Raw genomic sequence first — 18,276 nt, 5'->3', positions numbered from 1 at the left:
TGGGGCCCCCCAGCCCTTAGGTTTAGGGAGCCCCTAACCTGGGGCGCCTCAGCCCTTAGGCTTTGGGAGCCCCAGCCGGGGCGCCACAGTCCATAGGCTTTGGGAGTCCCAGGCCTTGGGTGCCCCAGCGCTTAGGCTTTGGGAGCCCCACGCCTGGGGCGCCCCAGCCCGTAGGCTTAGGGAGTCCATGGCCTGAAACGCCCCAGCCATTTGGCTTAGGGCGCGACAGGCCTAGGGCGCCCCAGCCCTTAGGCTTTGGGAGCCCAAGGCCTGGGGCGCACCAGCCTTTAGGCTTAGGGAGCTCAAGGCCTGCGACGCCCCAGCCCTTAGGCTTCGGGAGCCCAAGGCCTGCGACGCCCCAGCCTTTTGGCTTTGGGAGCCCCAGGCCTGTGGCACCCCAGTCATTAGGTTTGGGAGTCTCAGGCCTGGTACGCCCCAGCCCTTAGGCTTTGGGAGCCCCCGGCCTGGGGCGCCCCAGCCCTTAGGCTTTGGGAGCCCCCGGCCTGGGGCGCCCCAGCCTTTAGGTTTTGGGAGCCCCAGGCCAGGGGCGCCCCAGCCCATTGGCTTCGGGAGCCCAAGGTCTGCGACGCCCCAGCCCTTCGGCTTAGGGAGCCCCAGGCCTGGGGCGCCCCAGCCCTTAGGTTTAGGGAGCCCCTGGGCTGGTGCGCCTCAGCCCTTAGGCTTTGGAGCCCCATCGGGGCGCCCCAGCCCTTAGGCTTTGGGAGCCCCAGGCCTGTGGCGCCCCAGCGCTTAGGCTTTGGGAGCCCCACGTCTGGGGCGCCCCAGCCCTTAAGCTTAGGGAGCCCCAGGCCTGGGGGGACCCAGCTCTTCGGATTAGGGAGCCCCAGGCCTGAGTCGTCCCTGCCCTTAGGTTTAGGGAGCCCATGGCATGGGACGCCCCAGCCCTTCGGCTTAGGGCTCGACAGTCCTAGGGCGCCCAGCCCTTCGGCATAGGGAGCCCCAGGCCTGGTACGCCCCATCCCTTAGGCTTAGGGAGCCCCAGGCCTGGCGAGCCTCAGCCCTTAGGCTTTGGGAGCCCAAGCCTGGGGCCCCCAAGCTCTTAGGCTTTGGGAGGCCCAGGTCTGCGGCGCCCCAGCCCTTAGACTGGGAGCCCTAGCCCTGGGGCACCCCAGCCGTTAGGCTTTGGGAGCCCAAGCCCTGGGCGCCCCAGCATTTAGGCTTTGGAAGTCCCAGGCCTGGGGCGCCCTAGCCCTTAGGCTTTGTGAGCCCCAGGCCTGGGGCGACCCAGCCCTTAGGCTTTGGGTGCTCCAGGCCTCATGCGCCCCAGCCCTTAGGCTGTGGGAGCTCCAGGCCTGTGGCGCCCTAGCCCTGAGGCTTTGGGAGCCCCAGGATGGGGGCACCCAGCCCTAAGGCATAGGGAGCCCATGGCCTGTGACGCCCCAGCCCTTAGGCTTCGGGAGCCCAAGGCCTGCGATGCCCCAGCCCTTAGGGTTTGGGAGCCCCAGGCCTGGGGCGCCCCAGCCCTTAGTCTTACGGAGCCCCAGGCCTGGGGCGCCACAGCCCTTAGGCTTTTGGTGCCCCAGGTCTAGGGTGCCCCAGCCCTTTGGCTTAGGGAGCCCCATCCCTGGGGCCCCCCAGCCCTTAGGTTTAGGGAGCCCCTAACCTGGGGCGCCTCAGCCCTTAGGCTTTGGGAGCCCCAGCCGGGGCGCCACAGCCCATAGGCTTTGGGAGTCCCAGGCCTTGGGCGCCCCAGCGCTTAGGCTTTGGGAGCCCCACGCCTGGGGCGCCCCAGCCCGTAGGCTTAGGGAGTCCATGGCCTGAAACGCCCCAGCCATTTGGCTTAGGGCGCGACAGGCCTAGGGCGCCCCAGCCCTTAGGCTTTGGGAGCCCAAGGCCTGGGGCGCACCAGCCTTTAGGCTTAGGGAGCTCAAGGCCTGCGACGCCCCAGCCCTTAGGCTTCGGGAGGCCAAGGCCTGCGACGCCCCAGCCTTTTGGCTTTGGGAGCCCCAGGCCTGTGGCACCCCAGTCATTAGGTTTGGGAGTCTCAGGCCTGGTACGCCCCAGCCTTTAGGCTTTGGGAGCCCCCGGCCTGGGGCGCCCCAGCCCTTAGGCTTTGGGAGCCCCAGGCTTGGGGCGCCCCATCCCTTAGGCTTTGGGAGCCCCAGGCCTGGGGCGCCCCAGCCCTTAGGTTTTGGGAGCCCCAGGCCAGGGGCGCCCCAGCCCATTGGCTTCGGGAGCCCAAGGTCTGCGACGCCCCAGCCCTTCGGCTTAGGGAGCCCCAGGACTAGGGCGCCCCAGCCCTTAGGTTTAGGGAGCCCCTGGGCTGGGGCGCCTCAGCCCTTAGGCTTTGGAGCCCCGTCGGGGCGCCCCAGCCCTTAGGCTTTGGGAGCCCCAGGCCTGTGGCGCCCCAGCGCTTAGGCTTTGGGAGCCCCACGTCTGGGGCGCCCCAGCCCTTAAGCTTAGGGAGCCCCAGGCCTGGGGGGACCCAGCTCTTCGGATTAGGGAGCCCCAGGCCTGAGTCGTCCCTGCCCTTAGGTTTAGGGAGCCCATGGCATGGGACGCCCCAGCCCTTCGGCTTAGGGCTCGACAGTCCTAGGGCGCCCAGCCCTTCGGCATAGGGAGCCCCAGGCCTGGTACGCCCCATCCCTTAGGCTTAGGGAGCCCCAGGCCTGGCGCGCCTCAGCCCTTAGGCTTTGGGTGCCCAAGCCTGGGGCCCCCAAGCTCTTAGGCTTAGGGAGGCCCAGGTCTGCGGCGCCCCAGCCCTTAGACTGGGAGCCCTAGCCCTGGGGCACCCCAGCCCTTAGGCTTTGGGAGCCCAAGCCCTGGGCGCCCCAGCATGTAGGCTTTGGAAGTCCCAGGCATGGGGTGCCCCAGCCCTTAGGCTTAGGTAGCCCCAGCCCTGGGGCACCCCAGCTCTTAGGCTTTCGGAGCCCCAGGCAGGGGGCGCCCCAACCCTTAGGTTTTGGGAGCCCCAGTCTAGGGGTGCCCCAGCCCATAGGCTTTGGAAGGCCCAGGTCTGCGGCGTCCCGGACCTTAGGCTTAGGGAGCCCCAGGCCTGGGGCGCCCTGCCCTTAGGCTTAGGAAGCCCCAGGCCTGGGGCGGCCCAACCCTTAGGCTTAGGGAGCCCCAGCCCTGGGCGCCCCAGCTCTTAGGCTTAGGGAGCCCCAGGCCTGGGGCGCCCCAGCCCTTGGGCTTTGGGAGCTCCAGACCTGGGGCACTCCAGCCTTTTGGCTTAGGGAGCCCCAGGACTGGGAAGCACCAGCCCTTAGGCTTTGGGAGCCCCAGGCCTGTGGCGCCCCAGCCCTTAGGCTTAGGGAGCCCAGGTCTTGGACGCCCCAGCCCTAGGCTTAGGGAGCCCCAGGTTGGGGCACTACAGCCTTTAGGCTTAAGCAGGCCCAGGTTTGGGGTTCCGCAGCCCTTAGGATTTGGGGGCTCCAACCCTGGGGCACCCCAGCCCTTAGGCTTAGGGAGCCCCACGCCTTGGGCGCCCCAGCCCTTAGGCTTAGGGAGATTCTGGCCTGGGGTGCCACAGCCCTTAGGATTTGGGAGCCCCAGGCCTGGGGCACCCAAGCCTTTAGGCTTTAGATGCCCCAGGCTTGGGGCGCCCCAACCCTTAGGCTTTGGAGCTTCAGGCCTGTGGCGCCCCAGCCCTTAGGCTTTGGGAGCCCCAAGCCTGGGGGCACCCAGCCCTTAGGCTTAGGGAGCCCATGGCCTGGGACGCCCCAGCCCTTCGGCTTAGGGTTCGACAGGCCTAGGGCGCCCCAGCCCTTAGGCTTTGCGAGTCCCAGGCCTGGGACGCCCCAGCCCTTCCGCTTAAGGCGTGACAGGCCTAGTTTGCCCCAGCCCTTAGGTTTTGGGAGCCCCAGACCTGTGGCACCCCAGCCCTTAGGTTTGGGTGTCCCAGGCCTGGTACGCCCCAGCCCTTACGCTTTGGGAGCCCCATGCCTGGGGCGCCACAGCCCTTAGGATTTGGGGGCCCCAGGCTGGGACGCCTCAGCCCATAGGTTTTGGGAGCCCCAGGCCTGTGGCGCCCAGCCCTTAGGCTTAGGGAGCCCCAGGTCTGGGGGGACCCAGCTCTTTGGCTTAGGGAGCCCCAGGCCTGGGGCGCCCCAGCCGTTTGGTTTTGGGTTACCCATACCTGGGGCGCCCCAACCCTTAGGTTTTGGGAGCCCCAAGCCTGGATCGCCCCAGCCCTTAGGCTTAGGGAGCCCCTGGCCTGGGGCTCCCCAGCCCTTAGGCTTTGGGAGCCCCAATCCTGGGTTGCCCCAGCCCTTAGGCTTTGGGAGCCCCAGGCCGGGGACTCCCCAGCCCTTAGGCTTAGGGAGCCCAAGGCCTGCGACGCCCCAGCCCTTAGGCTTTGGGAGCCCCAAGCCTCAAGCGCCCCACCCCTTAGGCTTAGGGAGCCCCAGGTTGGGGCGCCATAGCCCTTAGGCTTTGGGAGTCCAAGCCTGGGGCGCAGAAGCCCTTAGGCGTTGGGAGCCCAAGCCTGAAGCGCCCCAGCCCTTAGGCTTAAGGAGCCCCAGGCTGTGGCGACACAGCCCTTAGGCTTTGTGCGCCCCAGGCCTAGGGCGACCGAGCCCTTAGGCTTTTGGAGCCCCTGGCCTGGGGCGCCCCAGCCCTTAGGCTTTGGGAGCCCCAGGACTGAGGCACCCTAAACCTTTGGCTTTGGGAGCCCCAGGCCTAGGGCTCCCCAGCCCTTAGGCTTTGGGAGCCACAGGCCTGGGGCGCCCCAACCCTTAGACTTAGGGGGCCTCTGGCCTGGGGCGCCACAGCCCTTTGTCTTAGGGAGCCCCAGACCTGGGGCGACCCAGCCCTTAGGCTTTGGGTGCTCCAGGCCTCATGCGCCCCAGCCCTTAGGCTGTGTGAGTTCCAGGCCTCTGGCGCCCTAGCCCTGAGGCTTTGGGAGCCCCAGGATGGGGGCACCCAGCCCTAAGGCATAGGCAGCCCATGGCCTGTGACGCCCCAGCCCTTAGGCTTCGGGAGCCCAAGGCCTGCGATGCCCCAGCCCTTAGGGTTTGGGAGCCCCAGGCCTGGGGCGCCCCAGCCCTTAGTCTTACGGAGCCCCAGGCCTGGGGCGCCACAGCCCTTAGGCTTTGGGTTCGACAGGCCTAGGGCGCCCCAGCCCTTAGGCTTTGCGAGTCCCAGGCCTGGGACGCCCCAGCCCTTCCGCTTAAGGCGCGACAGGCCTAGTTTGCCCCAGCCCTTAGGTTTTGGGAGCCCCAGGCCTGTCGCACCCCAGCCCTTAGGTTTGGGTGTCCCAGGCCTGGTACGCCCCAGCCCTTAGGTTTAGGGAGCCCCTGGCCTGGGGCGCCCCAGCCCTTAGGCTTTGGGAGCCCCAGGCCTGGGGCGCCCCAGCCCTTAGGCTGGGAGCCCCAGGCCTGGGGCGCCCCAGCCCTTAGGCTTTGGGAGCCCCAGGCCAGGGGCACCCCAGCACTTAGGCTTCGGAAGCCCAAGACCTGCGACGCCCCAGCCCTTAGGCGTGGGGGCCCCAGGGCTGGGGTGCCCCATCGCTTAGGCTTACGGAGCCACAGGCCTGGGGCGCCCCAGCCCTTAGGCTTTGGGAGCCCCAGGCTAGGGGCGCCCCAGCCCTTAGGCTTTGGGAGCCCAAGGCCTGCGACGCCTCAGCCCTTCGGCTTAGGGAGCCCCAGGCCTGGGCGGCCCCAGGCCTTAGGCTTTGGGAGCCCCAAACCAGGGGCGCCCCAGCCCTTAGGCTTCGGGAGCCCAAGGCCTGCGACGCCCCAGCTCTTCGGCTTAGGGAGCCCTAGGCCTGGGGCGTCTCTGCCCTTAGGCTTTGGGAGCCCCAGGCCTGGGGGGCCCCAACCCTTAGGCTTAGGGAGCCCCAGTCCCGGGGCGCCCCAGCCCTTAGGCTTAGGGAGCCTCTGGCCTGGGGCGCCACAGCCCTTTGTTTTAGGGAGCCCCAGGCCTAGGGCGCCCCAACCCTTAGGTGTTGGGAGCCCCAGGCCTGGGGCGCCCCAACCCTTAGGCTTTGGGTGCCCCAGGCCTGGGGTGCCCCAGCCCTTAGGCTTTGGGTGCTCCAGACCTGTGGCGCCACAGCCATTAGGCTTTGGGAGCACCAGGCCTGGGGCACCCCCGCCCTTAGGTTTAGGGATCCCCTGGCCTGCGGTGCCCCAGCCCTTAGGCTTTGGGAGCCCCAGGCCTGGGGAGGCCCAGTGCTTAGGCTTTGGGAGCCCAAGGCCTGGAGCCACAGTTCTGGGGCACCCCAGCCCTTAGGCTTTGGGAGTCCCAGGACTGGGGCGTCCCCGCCCTTAGGTTTAGGGAGCCCCGGCCTTCGGAACCCCAGCCCTTAGGCTTTGGGAGCCGTAGGCCTGGTATTCCCCATCCCTTAGGCTTACGGAGCCCCGGGACTGGGGCGCCCCAGCCCTTAGGCTTAGGGAGCCTAAGGCCTGCGACGCCCCCCCTTAGGCTTTGGGAGCCCCAGGCCGGGGGCGCCCCAGCACTTAGGCTTACGGAGACCCAGGCCTGGGGCGCCAAAGTCCTTAGGCTTTGGGCGCCCCCAGGCCTAGGGTGCCCCAGTACTTCGGCTTAGGGAGCCCCAGGCCTGGGGCGCCCCAGCCCTTAGGCTTTGGGAGCCCCAGCCGGGGCGCCCCAGTCCTTAGACTTTGGGAGCCCCAGGCCTGGGGCGCCCAAGCGCTTAGGCTTTTGGAGCCCCACGCCTGGGGCGCCATAGCCCTTAGGCTTAGGGAGCCTCAGGCCTGGGGGCACCCAGCCCTTCGACTTAGGGTGCCCCAGGCCTGGGGCGTCCCAGCCCTTAGGCTTAGGGATCCCATACCCTGGGACGCCCCAGCCATTTGGCTTAGGGCACGACAGGACTCTGGCGCCCCAGCCCTTAGGCTTTGGGAGCCCCAGGCTTGGGGCACCCCAGCCCTTAGGCTTTGGGAGTCCCAGGCCTGGGGCGCCCCAGCCCTTAGGCTTTGGGAGCCCCAGGCCAGGTACGCCCCAGCCCTTAGGATAAGGGAGCCCCTGGCCTGGGGTGCCCCAGCCCTTAGGCTTTGGGAGCCCCAGGCTTGGGGCACCCTAGCCCTTAGGCTTTGGGAGCCCCAGCCGGGGCGCCCCACCCCTTAGACTTTGGGAGCCCCAGGCCTGGGGCGCCCGAGCGCTTAGGCTTTTGTAGCCCCACGCCTGGGGCGCCATAGCCCTTATGCTTAGGGAGCCTCAGGCCTGGGGGCACACAGCCCTTAGGCTTAGAGATCCCATACCCTGGGACGCCCCAGCCCTTCGGCTTAGGGCACGACAGGACTAGGGCGCCCCAGCCCTTAGGCTTTGGGAGCCCCAGGCTTGGGGCACCCCAGCCCTTAGGCTTTGGGAGTCCCAGGCCTGGGGCGCCCCAGCCCTTAGGCTTTGGGAGCCCCAGGCCAGGTACGCCCCAGCCCTTAGGATAAGGGATCCCCTGGCCTGGGGCGCCCAAGCCCTTAGGCTTAGGGAGCCCAATCCTGCGATGCCCCAGCCCTTAGGCTTGGGAGCCCCAGGCCGGTGTGCCCCAGCCCTTAGGCTTTAGGGGCCCCAGGCCTGGGGCGCCCTAGCCCTTAGGATTTGGGAACCCCAGGCCTGGGGCGCTCCAGCCCTTACGCTTTGGGAGTCCCATGCCTGGGGCATCACAGCCCTTAGGATTTGGGAGACCCAGGCTGGGACGCCTCAGCCCATAGGTTTTGGGAGCCCCAGGCCTGTGGCGCCCAGCCCTTAGGCTTTGGGAGCCACAAGCCTGGGGCGCCCCAGCCCTTAGGCTTAGGGAGCCCCAGGCCTGGGCGGACCCAGCTCTTCGGCTTAGGGAGCCCCAGGCCTGGGGCATCCCAGGCCTTAGGCTTAGGGAGCCCCAGGCCTGGGGCGCCCCAGCCGTTAGGTTTTGGGTTTCCCAGACCTGGGGCGCCCCAACCCTTAGGTTTTGGGAGCCTCAAGCCTGGAACGCCCCAGCCCTTAGGCTTAGGGAGCCCCTGGGCTGGGGCACCCCAGCCCTTAGGCTTTGGGAGGCCAATCCTGGGTTGCCCCAGCCCATAGGCTTTGGGAGCCCCAGGCCGGGGACTCCCCAGCCCTTAGGCTTAGGGAGCCCAAGGCCTGCGACGCCCCAGTCCTTAGGCTCTGAAAGCCCCAAGCCTCAAGCGCCCCAGCCCTTAGGCTTAGGGAACCCCAGGTTGGGGCGCCATAGCCCTTAGGCTTTGGGACTCCAAGCCTGAAGCGCCCCAGCCCATAGGCTTAAGGAGCCCCAGGCTGTGGTGCCCCAGCCCTTAGGCTTAGGGATCCCTGGCCTGGGGCGCCCCAGCCCTTAGGCTTTTGGAGCCCCTGGACGGGGCGCCCCAGCCCTTAGGATTTGGGAGCCCAAGCCTGGGGCACACCAGCCCTTACGCTTAGGGAGCCTCAGGCCTGGGGCGCCCCAACCCTTAGACTTAGGGGGCCTCTGGCCTGGGGCGCCACAGCCCTTTGTCTTAGGGAGCCCCAGACATGGGGCGCCCAGCCCTTAGGCTTTGGGAGCCCCAGCCCTTAGGCTGTGGGAGCTCTAGGCCTGTGGCGCCCCAGCCCTGAGGCTTTGGGAGCCCCAGGCCAGGGTGCACCCAGCCCTAAGGCATAGGGAGCCCATGGCCTGTGACGCCCCAGCCCTTAGGGTTCGGGAGCCCAAGGCCTGCTTTGACCCAGCCCTTAGGGTTTGGGAGCCCCAGGCCTGGGGCGCCCCAGCCCTTAGTCTTACGGAGCCCCAGGCCTGGGGCCCCACAGCCCTTAGACTTAGGGGGCCTCTGGCCTGGGGGGCCACAGCCCTTTGTCTTAGGGAGCCCCAGACCTGGGGCACCACAGCCCTTAGGCTTTGGGAGCTTCAGGCCTGTGGCGCCCCAGCCCTTAGGCTTCGGGAGCCCAAGGCCTGCGATGCCCCAGCCCTTAGGCTTTGGGCGCCCCAGGCCTAGGGCGCCCCAGCCCTTCGGCTTAGGGAGCCCCAGGCCTGGTACGCCCCATCCCTTAGGCTTAGGGAGCCCCAGGCCTGGCGCGCCCCAGCCCTTAGGCTTTGGGAGCCCCAGCCGGGACGCCACAGCCCTTAGGCTTTGGAAGCCCCAGGCCTGGGGCACCCCAGGACTTAGGCTTTGGGAGCCCCACGCCTGGGGCGCCCCAGCCCTTAGGCTTAGGGAGCCACAGGCCTGGGGGCACCCAACCTTTCTGAGCCCCAGGCCTGTGGCTTCCCAGCCCTTACGCATAGGGAGCCCCAGGCTTGGGGCGCCCCAGCCCTTAGGCTTAGGGAGTCCATGGCCTGAAATGCCTCAGCCATTTGGCTTAGGGCGCGACAGGCCTAGGGCGCCCCATCCCTTAGGCCTTTGGAGCCCCAGGAATGGGGCACCCCAGCCCTTAGGTTTTGGGAGCCCCAGGCCTGGGGCGACCCAGCCCTTAGGATTTGGGAGCCCCAGGCCTGGGGCGCCCCCGCCCTTAGGATTTGGGAGCCCAAGGCCTAGGGCGCCCCAGCCCTTAGGCTTAGGGAGCTCAAGGCCTGCGACGCCCCAGCCCTTAGGCTTCGGGAGCCCAAGGCCTGCGACCCCCCAGCCCTTAGGCTTTGGGAGCCCCAGGCCTGTGGCACCGCAGCCCTTAGGTTTGGGAGTCCCAGGCCTGGTATGCCCCAGCCCTTAGGTTTAGGGAGCACCTGGCCTGGGGAGCCCCAGCCCTTAGGCTTTGGGAGCCCCAGGCCAGGGGCGCCCCAGCCCTTAGGCTTTGGGAGCCCCAGGCCTGGGACGCCCCAGCCCTTAGGGTTTGGGAGCCCCAGGCCAGGGGCGCCCAAGCCCTTAGGCTTCGGAAGCCCAAGACCTGCGACGCCCCAGCCCTTAGGCTTTGGGGGCCCCAGGGCTGGGGTGCCCCATCCCTTAGGCTTACGGAGCCCCAGGCCTGGGTAGCCCCAGCCCTTAGGTTTTGGGAGCCCCAGGCCTGGGGCGCCCCAGCCCTTAGGCTTCGGGAGCCCAAGGCCTGCGACGCCCCAGCCCTTCGGCTTAGGGAGCCCCAGGACTGGGGCGCCTCAGCCCTGAGGTTTAGGGAGCTACTGGCCTGGGGCGCCTCAGCCCGTAGGCTTTGGGAGCCCCATCGGGGTGCCCCAGCCCTTAGGCTTTGGGAGCCCCAGACCTGTGGCTTCCCAGCGCTTAGGCTTTGGGAGCCCCACGTCTGGGGCGCCCAGCCCTTAGGCTTAGGGAGCCCCAGGCCTGGGGGGACCCAGCTCTTCGGCTTAGGGAGCCCCATTCCTGAGTCGTCCCTGCCCTTAGGCTTAGGGAGCCCATGGCCTGGGACGCCCCAGCCCTTCTGCTTAGGGCGCGACAGTCCTAGGGCGCCCCAGACCTTCGGCATAGGGAGCCCCAGGCCTGGTACGCCCCATCCCTTAGGCTTAGGGAGCCCCAGGCCTGGCGCGCCCCAGCCCTTAGGCTTTGGGAGCCCAAGCCTGGGGCCCCCAAGCCCTTAGGCATTGGGAGGCCCAGGTCTGCGGCGCCCCAGCCCTTAGACTGGGAGCCCTAGCCCTGGGGCACCCCAGCCCTTAGGCTTTGGGAGCCCAAGCCCTGGGAGCCCCAGCACTTAGTCTTTGGAAGTCCCAGGCCTGGGGCGCCCCAGCCCTTAGGCTTAGGGAGCCACAGGCCTGGGGCGCCCCAGCTCTTAGGCTTTGGGAGCCCCCGGCCTGGGGCGCCCCAGCCCTTAGGCTTTGGGAGCCCCAGGCCTGGGGCGCCCCAGCCCTTAGGTTTTGGGAGCCCCAGGCCAGTGGCGCCCCAGCCCTTTGGCTTCGGTAGCCCAAGGCCTGCGACGCCCCAGCCCTTCGGCTTAGGGAGCCCCAGGCCTGGGGCGCCCCAGCCCTTAGGTTTAGGGAGCCCCTGGCCTGGGGCGCCTCAGCCCTTAGGCTTTGGGAACCCCATCGGGGCGCCCCAGTCCTTAGGCTTTGGGAGCCCCAGGCCTGTGGCGCCCCAGCGCTTAGGCTTTGGGAGCCCAACGTCTGGGGCACCCCAGCCCTTAAGCTTAGGGAGCCCCAGGCCTGGGGGGACCCAGCTCTTCGGATTAGGGAGCCCCAGGCCTGAGTCGTCCCTGCCCTTAGGTTTAGGGAGCCCATGGCCTGGGACGCCCCAGCCCTTCGGCTTAGGGCTCGACAGTCCTAGGGCGCCCCAGCCCTTCGGCATAGGGAGCCCCAGGCCTGGTACGCCCCATCCCTTAGGCTTAGGGAGCCCCAGGCCTGGCGCGCCTCAGCCCTTAGGCTTTGGGAGCCCAAGCCTGGGGCCCCCAAGCTCTTAGGCTTTGGGAGCCCAAGCCCTGGGGCACCCCAGCTCTTAGGCTTTGGGAGCTCCAGGCAGGGGGCGCCCCAGCCCTTAGGTTTTGGGAGCCCCAGTCTAGGGGTGCCCCAGCCCTTAGGTTTTGGAAGGCCCAGGTCTGCGGCGTCCCGGACCTTAGGCTTAGGGAGCCCCAGGCCTGGAGTTCCCTGCCCTTAGGCTTAGGAAGCCCCAGGCCTGGGGCGCCCCAGCCCTTGGGCTTTTGGAGCTCCAGACTTGGGGCACTCCAGCCTTTTGGCTTAGGGAGCCCCAGGACTGGGAAGCACCAGCCCTTAGGCTTTGGGAGCCCCAGGCCTGTGGCGCCCCAGCCCTTAGGCTTAGGGAGCCCAGGTCTTGGACGCCCCAGCCGTAGGCTTAGGGAGCCCCAGTTTGGGGCACTACAGCCTTTAGGCTTAAGCAGGCCCAGGTTTGGGGCGCCGCAGCCCTTAGGATTTGGGAGCTCCAACCCTGGGGCACCCCAGCCCTTAGGCTTAGGGAGCCCCAAGCCTTGGGCGCCCCAGCCCTTAGGCTTAGGGAGATTCTGGCCTGGGGTGCCACAGCCCTTAGGATTTGGGAGCCCCAGGCCTGGGGCGCCCAAGCCTTTAGGCTTTAGGTGCCCCAGGCTTGGGGCGCCCCAACCCTTAGGCTTTGGAGCTTCAGGCCTGTGGCGCCCCAGAACTTAGGCTTTGGGAGCCCCAAGCCTGGGGGCACCCAGCCTTTAGGCTTAGGGAGCCCATGGCCTGGGACGCCCCAGCCCTTCGGCTTAGGGTTCGACAGGCCTAGGGCGCCCCAGTCCTTAGGCTTTGCGAGTCCCAGGCCTGGGACGCCCCAGCCCTTCCGCTTAAGGCGCGACAGGCCTAGGTTGCCCCAGCCCTTAGGTTTTGGGAGCCCCAGGCCTGTGGCACCCCAGCCCTTAGGTTTGGGTGTCCCAGGCCTGGTACGCCCCAGCCCTTAGGTTTAGGGAGCCCCTGGCCTGGGGCGCCCCAGCCCTTAGGCTTTGGGAGCCCCAGGCCTGGGGCGCCCCAGTCCTTAGGCTGGGAGCCCCAGGCCTGGGGCGCCCCAGCCCTTAGGCTTGGGAGCCCCAGGCCAGGGGCGCCCCCGCCCTTAGGCTTCGGAAGCCCAAGACCTGCTTCGCCCCAGCCCTTAGGCGTGGGGGCCCCAGGGCTGGGGTGCCCCATCGCTTAGGCTTACGGAGCCACAGGCCTGGGGCGCCCCAGCCCTTAGGCTTTGGGAGCCCCAGGCTAGGGGCGCCCCAGCCCTTAGGCTTTGGGAGCCCAAGGCCTGCGACGCCTCCGCCCTTCGGCTTAGGGAGCCCCAGGCCTGGGCGGCCCCAGCCCTTAGGCTTTGGGAGCCCCAAACCAGGGGCGCCCCAGCCCTTAGGCTTCGGGAGCCCAAGGCCTGCGACGCCCCAGCCCTTCGGCTTAGGGAGCCCTAGGCCTGGGGCGCCTCTGCCCTTAGGCTTTGGGAGCCCCAGGCCTGGGGGGCCCCAACCCTTAGGCTTAGGGAGCCCCAGTCCCGGGGCGCCCCAGCCCTTAGGCTTAGGGAGCCTCTGGCCTGGGGCACCACAGCCCTTTGTTTTAGGGTGCCCCAGGCCTAGGGCGCCCCAACCCTTAGGCGTTGGGAGCTCCAGGCCTGGGGCGCCCCAACCCTTAGGCTTTGGGTGCCCCAGGCCTGGGGTGCCCCAGCCCCTAGGCTTTGGGAGCTCCAGGCCTGTGGCGCCACAGCCATTAGGCTTTGGGAGCCCCAGGCCTGGGGCGCCCCCGCCCTTAGGTTTAGGGATCCCCTGGCCTGCGGTGCCCCAGCCCTTAGGCTTTGGGAGCCCCAGGCCTGGGGCGCCCCAGTGCTTAGGCTTTGGGAGCCCAAGGCCTGGAGCCCCAGTCCTGGGGCACCCCAGCCCTTAGGCTTTGGGAGTCCCAGGACTGGGGCGTCCCCGCCCTTAGGTTTAGGGAGCCCCGGCCTTCGGAACCCCAGCCCGTAGGCTTTGGGAGCCGTAGGCCTGGTATGCCCCAGCCCTTAGACTTAGGGAGCCCCTGGACTGGGGCGCCCCAGCCCTTAGGCTTAGGGAGCCTAAGGCCTGCGACGCACCCCCTTAGGCTTTGGAAGCCCCAGGCCGGGGGCGCCCCAGCACTTAGGCTTACGGAGACCCAGGCCTGGGGCGCCAAAGTCCTTAGGCTTTGGGCGCCCCTGGCCTAGGGCGCCCCAGTACTTCGGCTTAGGGAGCCCCAGGCCTGGGGCGCCCTAGCCCTTAGGCTTTGGGAGCCCCAGCCAGGGCGCCCCAGCCCTTAGACTTTGGGAGCCCCACGCCTGGGGCGCCACAGCCCTTAGGCTTAGGGAGCCTCAGGCCTGGGGGCACCCAGCCCTTCGACTTAGGGTGCCCCAGGCCTGGGGCGTCCCAGCCCTTAGGCTTAGGGAGCCCCAGGCCTGGGGCTCCCCAGCCCTTAGGCTTAGGGATCCCATACTCTGGGACGCTCCAGCCATTTGGCTTAGCGCACGACAGGACTAGGGCGCCCCAGCCCTTAGGCTTTGGGAGCCCCAGACTTGGGGCACCCCAGCCCTTAGGCTTTGGGAGTCCCAGGCCTGGGGCGCCCCAGCCCTTAGGCTTTGGGAGCCCCAGGCCAGGTAAGCCCCAGCACTTAGGATAAGGGAGCCCCTGGCCTGGGGTGCCCCAGCCTTTAGGCTTTGGGAGCCCCAGGCTTGGGGCACCCCAGCCCTTAGGCTTTGGGGGCCCCAGCTGGGGCGCCCCAGCCCTTAGACTTTGGGAGCACCAGGCCTGGGGCGCCCAAGCGCTTAGGCTTTTGGAGCCCCACGCCTGGGGCGCCACAGCCCTTAGGCTTAGGGAGCCTCAGGCCTGGGGGCACACAGCCCTTCGACTTAGGGTGATCCAGGCCTGGGGCGTCCCAGCCCTTAGGCTTAGGGCACCACAGGACTAGGGCGCCCCAGCCCTTAGGCTTTGGGAGCCCCAGGCTTGGGGCACCCCAGCCCTTAGGCTTTGGGAGTCCCAGGCCTGGGGCGCCCCAGCCCTAAGGCTTTGGGAGCCCCAGGCCAGGTACGCCCCAGCCCTTAGGATAAGGGATCCCCTGGCCTGGGGCGCCCCAACCCTTAGGCTTAGGGAGCCCAATCCTGAGATGCCCCAGCCCTTAGGCTTTGGGGCCCCAGGCCGGGGACTCCCCAGCCCTTAGGCTTAGGGAGCCCAAGGCCTGCGACGCCCAAGCCCTTAGGCTCTGAAAGCCCCAAGCCTCAAGAGCCCCAGCCCTTAGGCTTTGGGAGCCCCAATCCTGGGTTGCCCCAGCCCTTAGGCTTTGGGGGCCCCAGGCCGGGGACTCCCCAGCCCTTAGGCTTAGGGAGCCCAAGGCCTGCGACGCCCCAGCCCTTAGGCTCTGAAATCCCCAAGGCTCAAGAGCCCCAGCCCTTAGGCTTAGGGAACCCCAGGTTGGGGCGCCATAACCCTTAGGCTTTGGGAGTCCAAGCTTGGGGCGCACAAGCCCTTAGGCTTTGGGAGTCCAAGCCTGAAGCGCCCCAGCCCATAGGCTTAAGGAGCCCAAGGCTGTGGCGCCACAGCCCTTAAGCTTTTGGCCCCCCAGGCCTAGGGCGCCCGAGCCCTTCGGCATAGGGAGTACCAGGCCTGGGGTGCCCCAGCCCTTAGGCTTAGGGATCCCTGGCCTGGGGCGCCCCAGCCCTTAGGCTTTTGGAGCCCCTGGCCGGGGCGCCCCAGCCCTTAGGCTTTGGGAGCCCAAGCCTGGGGCGCACCAGCCCTTAGGCTTTGGGAGCCCAAGCCTGGGGCGCCCCAGCCCTTAGGCTTTGGGAGCCCCAGGCCTGGGGCGCCCCAGCCCTTAGGCTTTGGGAGCCCCAGGACTGAGGCACCCTAAACCTTTGTCTTTGGGAGCCCCAGGCCTAGGGCTCCCCAGCCCTTAGGCTTAGGGAGCCACAGGCCTGGGGCACCCCAACCCTTAGACTTAGGGGGCCTCTGGCCTGGGGCGCCACAGCCCTTTGTCTTAGGGAGCCCCAGACATGGGGCGCCCAGCCCTTAGGCTTTGGGAGCCCCAGGCCTGGGGAGCCCCAGCCCTTAGCCTGTGGGAGCTCCAGGCCTGTGGCGCCCCAGCCCTGAGGCTTTGGGAGCCCCAGGCCAGGGTGCACCCAGCCCTAAGGCATAGGGAGCCCATGGCCTGTGACGCCCCAGCCCTTAGGGTTCGGGAGCCCAAGGCCTGCGATGCCCCAGCCCTTAGGGTTTAGGAGCCCCAGGCCTGGGGCGCCCCAGCCCTTAGTTTACGGAGCCCCAGGCCTGGGGCCCCACAGCCCTTAGACTTAGGGGGCCTCTGGCCTGGGGCGCCACAGCCCTTTGTCTTAGGGAGCCCCAGACCTGGGGCACCACAGCCTTTAGGCTTTGGGAGCCCTAGGCCTTTGGCGCCCCAGCCCTTAGGCTTTGGGTGCCCCAGGCCTGGGGCGCCCCAGCCCTTAGGCTGTGGGAGCTCCAGGCCTGTGGCGCCCCAGCCCTTAGGCCTTTGGAGCCCCAGGAATGGGGCACCCCAGCCCTTAGGTTTTGGGAGCCCCAGGCCTGGGGCGACCCAGCCCTTAGGATTTGGGAGCCCTAGGCCTGGGGCGCCCCCGCCCTTAGGATTTGGGAGCCCAAGGCCTGGGGCGCCCCAGCCCTTAGGCTTAGCGAGCTCAAGGCCTGCGACGCCCAGCCCTTAGGCTTCGGGAGCCCAAGGCCTGCGACGTCCCAGCCCTTAGGCTTTGGGAGCCCCAGGTCTGTGGCACCCCAGCCCTTAGGTTTGGGAGTCCCAGGCCTGGTACGCCTCAGCCCTTAGGTTTAGGGAGCACCTGGCCTGGGGAGCCCCAGCACTTAGGCTTTGGGAGCCCCAGGCCTGGGGCGCCCCAGCCCTTAGGCTTTGGGAGCCCCAGGCCTGGGACGCCCCAGCCCTTAGGGTTTGGGAGCCTCAGGCCAGGGGCGCCCAAGCCCTTAGGCTTCGGAAGCCCAAGACCTGCGACGCCCCAGCCCTTAGGCTTTGGGTGCTCCAGGCCTGTGGCGCCACAGCCATTAGGCTTTGGGAGCACCAGACCTGGGGCACCCCCGCCCTTAGGTTTAGGGATCCCCTGGCCTGCGGTGCCCCAGCCCTTAGGCTTTGGGAGCCCCAGGCCTGGGGCGGCCCAGTGCTTAGGCTTTGGGAGCCCAAGGCCTGGAGCCACAGTTCTGGGGCACCCCAGCCCTTAGGCTTTGGGAGTCCCAGGACTGGGGCGTCCCCGCCCTTAGGTTTAGGGAGCCCCGGCCTTCGGAACCCCAGCCCTTAGGCTTTGGGAGCCGTAGGCCTGGTATGCCCCATCCCTTAGGCTTACGGAGCCCCGGGACTGGGGCGCCCCAGCCCTTAGGCTTAGGGAGCCTAAGGCCTGCGACGCCCCCCCTTAGGCTTTGGGAGCCCCAGGCCGGGGGCGCCCCAGCACTTAGGCTTACGGAGACCCAGGCCTGGGGCGCCAAAGTCCTTAGGCTTTGGGCGCCCCCAGGCCTAGGGTGCCCCAGTACTTCGGCTTAGGGAGCCCCAGGCCTGGGGCGCCCCAGCCCTTAGGCTTTGGGAGCCCCAGCCGGGGCGCCCCAGTCCTTAGATTTTGGGAGCCCCAGGCCTGGGGCGCCCAAGCGCTTAGGCTTTTGGAGCCCCACGCCTGGGGCGCCATAGCCCTTAGGCTTAGGGAGCCTCAGGCCTGGGGGCACCCAGCCCTTCGACTTAGGGTGCCCCAGGCCTGGGGCGTCCCAGCCCTTAGGCTTAGGGATCCCATACCCTGGGACGCCCCAGCCATTTGGCTTAGGGCACGACAGGACTCTGGCGCCCCAGCCCTTAGGCTTTGGGAGCCCCAGGCTTGGGGCACCCCAGCCCTTAGGCTTTGGGAGTCCCAGGCCTGGGGCGCCCCAGCCCTTAGGCTTTGGGAGCCCCAGGCCAGGTACGCCCCAGCCCTTAGGATAAGGGAGCCCCTGGCCTGGGGTGCCCCAGCCCTTAGGCTTTGGGAGCCCCAGGCTTGGGGCACCCTAGCCCTTAGGCTTTGGGAGCCCAAGCCTGGGGCCCCCAAGCTCTTAGGCTTTGGGAGGCCCAGGTCTGCGGCGCCCCAGCCCTTAGACTGGGAGCCCTAGCCCTGGGGCACCCCAGCCCTTAGGCTTTGGGAGCCCAAGCCCTGGGCGCCCCAGCATTTAGGCTTTGGAAGTCCCAGGCATGGGGTGCCCCAGCCCTTAGGCTTAGGTAGCCCCAGCCCTGGGGCACCCCAGCTCTTAGGCTTTCGGAGCCCCAGGCAGGGGGCGCCCCAACTCTTAGGTTTTGGGAGCCCCAGTCTAGGGGTGCCCCAGCCCATAGGCTTTGGAAGGCCCAGGTTTGCGGCGTCCCGGACCTTAGGCTTAGGGAGCCCCAGGCCTGGGGCGCCCTGCCCTTAGGCTTAGGAAGCCCCAGGCCTGGGGCGGCCCAACCCTTAGGCTTAGGGAGCCCCAGCCCTGGGCGCCCCAGCTCTTAGGCTTAGGGAGCCCCAGGCCTGGGGCGCCCCAGCCCTTGGGCTTTGGGAGCTCCAGACCTGGGGCACTCCAGCCTTTTGGCTTAGGGAGCCCCAGGACTGGGAAGCACCAGCCCTTAGGCTTTGGGAGCCCCAGGCCTGTGGCGCCCCAGCCCTTAGGCTTAGGGAGCCCAGGTCTTGGACGCCCCAGCCCTAGGCTTAGGGAGCCCCAGGTTGGGGCACTACAGCCTTTAGGCTTAAGCAGGCCCAGGTTTGGGGTTCCGCAGCCCTTAGGATTTGGGGGCTCCAACCCTGGGGTACCCCAGCCCTTATGCTTAGGGAGCCCCACGCCTTGGGCGCCCCAGCCCTTAGGCTTAGGGAGATTCTGGCCTGGGGTGCCACAGCCCTTAGGATTTGGGAGCCCCAGGCCTGGGGCACCCAAGCCTTTAGGCTTTAGGTGCCCCAGGCTTGGGGCGCCCCAACCCTTAGGCTTTGGAGCTTCAGGCCTGTGGCGCCCCAGCCCTTAGGCTTTGGGAGCCCCAAGCCTGGGGGCACCCAGTCCTTAGGCTTAGGGAGCCCATGGCCTGGGACGCCC

The sequence above is a fragment of the Tenrec ecaudatus genome, chromosome 6, assembly GCF_050624435.1.
Source record: "Tenrec ecaudatus isolate mTenEca1 chromosome 6, mTenEca1.hap1, whole genome shotgun sequence".
Taxonomy (NCBI): Eukaryota; Metazoa; Chordata; class Mammalia; order Afrosoricida; family Tenrecidae; genus Tenrec; species Tenrec ecaudatus.
The sequence above is the reverse complement of the archived record's forward strand: the minus strand, read 5'-3'. Positions refer to the sequence as shown.